The sequence below is a fragment of the Tachyglossus aculeatus genome, assembly GCF_015852505.1.
Source record: "Tachyglossus aculeatus isolate mTacAcu1 chromosome 12 unlocalized genomic scaffold, mTacAcu1.pri SUPER_6_unloc_2, whole genome shotgun sequence".
Classification (NCBI taxonomy): domain Eukaryota; kingdom Metazoa; phylum Chordata; class Mammalia; order Monotremata; family Tachyglossidae; genus Tachyglossus; species Tachyglossus aculeatus.
Genome location: NW_024044829.1, coordinates 7,701,575 through 7,705,904, shown reverse-complemented (window position 1 = coordinate 7,705,904; position 4,330 = coordinate 7,701,575). Strand labels below are relative to the sequence as shown.

The 4,330-nt window shown below is 51.9% G+C and overlaps 1 pseudogene; it reads right to left on the bottom strand.

The window, feature by feature from the left end:
- Window positions 1-303: 303 nt before the first annotated feature.
- LOC119921324 overlaps window positions 304-4,330 on the bottom strand; it is a 39,673-nt pseudogene continuing 35,646 nt past the window's right edge.

The following is a 4,330-nucleotide window of genomic DNA, read 5'->3' as shown; positions in this document are numbered from 1 at the left end:
TGAGTAGGGACCATCCCTATATGTTGCCGATTTGTACTTCCCAAGCACTTAGTACAGTGCTCTGCACACAGTAAGCACCTAATAAATACTACGGAATGTGTGAGTGAATGAATGAATGAATGAATGAATGAATGAATGAATGAATGAATGAATGAATGACCCAGCTTTCCTGCAGGAAGAACCATTTATTTACGACAAGCCCAGGATAGAGAATGAAGTTGGACGCTGTGCTCCAGGGAGAACTGGCTGATTCCCCCGGAGCACAGGAAGGCCTCTGTTTGAATGGTCATCTTTGTGCAGTGTTTAGGGGGCCCTGGGCCTAGTCGATCTGGGGCCCAGGAAGACATCTTGAGGACGATGTGTGAGGACCTGGGGGTGAGCCCCGCAGATTAGTATGGTAGAGAAGGTAGCGAGACTCTCAGGAAAGGGCAGTGTGTTGTTCCTGGATGCTGAGCTCCACTTGCATGGCTGCTTTGAGCCCCTTGTCACCCAAGCCTTGGGGCTGATGTTGGACTGCTGACCTTTGCCGAGAGAACTGAGCCACATCTTCAGCTTGGCTAAAAACGAAGCTTAAGGTGACGTCTGGTTGCTCTTGCTGGCCCTCGCTGGGCCCAATGTGGAAGAAATGGGGTCCCTGGATTTGGCTGGTCCTGGGAACTCTTCTAGCAGTGAAGAGACAGAGACCCAGCTATGGACTTCTCCAGCATCCTTCTTCCCTCTCTGTGTAGGTGTGATAGCTCCCAAGTGGCCTGCAGACCTAGGAGGGCAGAGGGATGAGGTGATGGGGCAGGAACCTGGCCCACTGTTCTTCGGTCCTTGGGCCCACACGGCTCGGCTCTGAGGTCTGGCCCGGTTCTGTGCTTCCTGGGAGTGGCGGTGCTCTCTGCTGTCCATTGGAGCCTGGTGGCATTCAGTAGCGGGTAAGATATGGGCCTTCCCCTTCACCCAATCGGCCACACCGCAGCCAGGATGGTCTCCAGTAGGGGTAGGCTCGTGGCCTGTTCTCGCAGCCAGCCCGATCAGCCCTACTGGGGACACTGTGACAGGCCCAGTTAGGTAATGTATGAGAGAAAGCCCAGAAAGAAAAGCCACGTGCTTTCTCTTCAAGACGGTTTCCAGGGCCTTAACTGATTCTTCGGACATGTCGCCAGGCTTAATTTTTCCCTGGTGGTCCCATTACCCAGACTTCAAACTGAGCTCCAGGAAGGACTCCATCCTCCTGTCACACCATGTAACCGACATCCGTGGCTTCTGGTGTCTTTGTTCCAGGGACCCTGGAGTGGGGGAAGGTGGAAAGGCTGGGGTCTGGGGCTGGAGAGAGCTGGGGGACCCAGTGAGGAAGGAGGGGCCAGCGGGGGTGAGGTGTTGGTATCGTCCCTCCCGCTGTGCCTCAAGGAGGGAATTTCCGCAGCTCTAGACTGACGGTGCTTTGCATCCTTGTGGTCCTCTAGTGCCCACTTTTCATTTTTCAGCCTGGGGGAGTCCTCGAGCCTCAGAACCTTAGAAACGCCATCCATGACTTCCGGTACGCTGCGGTCTGGGTCCTTCCTGAGCTTGGGTCCTTGATCAGCGAGGACCCCGAGGGGCTGGACCCTCAATGGCTGAAGCTTGTCCTCTCAGGAGAGTCATTATGTACGTCTTTTTGGTGGGCATCCTGCCCTCCCACCTGGAGCATGCGGCTGTCTGGGTATCCCTGCTCTAGGGATGATGCCGTCGATCCCTCGGCTTCACTCAGCTTGGGAACAGGGACGGTGGAAGCAGTTGGAATTCTCAGATCCAGGGAGCTATGACTGTTGGGGCAAAGGAGAGGGGTCTGACAGGAGGTCATGGTCCCCGTAGTCTTAGTCTACAACTTGGCAGATTTTGGCTCCATTTTCTCAAGCGCTTCCTCTTCAGGATCCACCATTCGTCCATGGCCAAAGCGTGTGAGGGTCTGCTCCCCCAGACGTTGATGATTATCCTCCAGCTGAAGAGTTGGAGGCCCTTTGCCTCGAGGGAGAATCGGGTGTCTTAAGCTGGAGGAAATTTTTGTCATCGAGGAGGACGTAAGTGGCCATGATCTGCTCTTTTGGGCAGGTTGAGTTCCAGACTTCGGGCCTCGGGAGAAAGTCGTTCTGGGCCAAAACATCTTCTCCCTGACGGTAAAGGGCAGTGAGGGTATGGAGCAGGAAGCTCTGTTCCCGGAAGACACACCCTGGACCTTCTCTCTGAGGCTCTGGCAGGCCGTACAATCTGATTTCTCAGAGCCCGTGTCCTTATACAGCCTGTAAAAGAATATCCACTCTTTCCAGCTGAGGGGAAGCAGATTCCCATAACTGATAGACCCGGCCTTCATGCTTCGGAGCTTTAGCAGCTGGCTCTCAGCCTGCTTCTCTTTTCTATAAGGAAATCCACCCGCCATGACCCTCAGACCTAGATAGCAACCACCACTGACACAACACAGACCGGGATTTGACCCCAGCTGGTGTGTGGCCAGAGCCAAGAGCACTAAGAAGTATATTAGGTTTTGAACAACAAAGGGGTGGAGGTGATTGCTTGATGGAGAACAGCAGAAGGAGAGAATTGGCAGGGCCAGAAACTGGACCATCAAAGAGAGGAAATTTCCTTCTCCAGGCACATTTCAGGACAACATAAATCAATCTTTGAGCTGAGGACAGGGACTCCAGGATAAAGTTCTGGGCTGGGAGTCAACAGACTTTCCTCTAAGCATGGCTCCTCTACTTGCCTACTATGTGAACTCAGACAAAGCACTTCACTGCTCTCTGCCTCAGTTTCCTCATCTGTAAAGTGGGGATAAAGTACATGGTCTCTTTCTTCATTATATTGTAAGCCGCATGTGGGACAGGGACTGTATCTGATCTTGTTAACATCGTTACCTCAGTATTATACTTGGTACATGGTACAGACTTATCAATATTATTATTTTTATGATTAATAATAATTAATTATTTATTCCTATGAAATATACGTTAAAGCATTTCCCAAGGTGATCCCTCCTGCCTAGCAATGCTATTGATCTTTAGAGCTCTATCGGGACAATCTGCTGGCCATCCACAGTCCCAATGTCAATGAACTGAGGGAACCCCCACATCGGTAGTGAGAAAGTAGCCTGGTCCTGACATATGCAGACCTGGCGGGGGCGGGGGGGGCAAATGCCACCTCCCAACCACCAGAAGAATCCTGAGCGCTAGGCAACTGTTGGCTCTCCAGCTGTGCCTAACTGTCACAGCACATGTGCCCACCCACAGGGTCTGCCCTCTTCCCAGTTTCTGGTCATTCCTCCGACAATATACTACCCGTCACACCAATGTCCACACTCCCCCACACCCTGGACGACTCTTCCCTGAGTCCCTCTCCTCTCATGGGTCATCACAGGGTCTAGGCGGGGGGCCCAGAAAGGGGGAAAAGAGAATGACTAGATCACCTTCTCATGAGAAACCGAACCTCTTCCAGCTCCTTGTTGAATTTTTGCAACAGCCTCTGAACTAGAAACCAAGAGAATGAGTTACTTGGGGATCCTGGGAAGGGGTGGGTTTTGCCCTTTCCTGCTATTTGAAGGTCACACAGCAAACAAGTGGCAGCGGCAGAATTAGAACCCAGGCCCTTCGAACCCCTAGGCCTGTGCTCTGTCCTCTAGGCCATGCTGATTCTCGATGAGCAAGAGTGTACAACGAGTTTTGAGGCCTTAGGGAGAGCTGTGACAGTTAGGCACAGCTGGAGAGCCAACAGAGAGAAGTGAAGTGCTTTGTCTGAGTTCACATAGTAGGCAAGTAGAGGAGCCATGCTTAGAGGAAAGCCTGTTGACTCCCAGCCCAGAACTTTATCCTGGAGTCCCTGTTCTCAGCTCAAAGATTGATTTATGTTGTCCTGAAATGTGCCTGGAGAAGGAAATTTCCTCTCTGTGATGGTCCAGTTTCTGGCCCTGCCACATTCTCTCCTTCTGCTTTTCTCCATCAAGCAACCACCTCCACTCCTTTGTTGTTCAAAACCGAATGTATTTCTTAGTGCTCTTGGCTCTGGCCACACACCAGCTGAAGTCAAATCCCGGTCTGTATTGTGTCAGTAGTTGCTATCTAGGTCTGAGGGTCATGGCGGGTGGATTTCCTTATAGAAAAGAGAAGCAGGCTGAGAACCAGCTGCTAAAGCTCCGAAGCATGAAGGTCGTGTCTGTCAGTTATGGGAATACACTTCCCCTCAGCTGGAAAGAGTGGATATTCTTTTACAGGCTGTACAAGGACACGGGCTCTGAGAAATCAGATTGTACGGCCTGCCAGAACAAGGACTGGAAGATAGCCTCTTAAGAGTAGTTGCCCCCTCCCTCGTGTGTGTG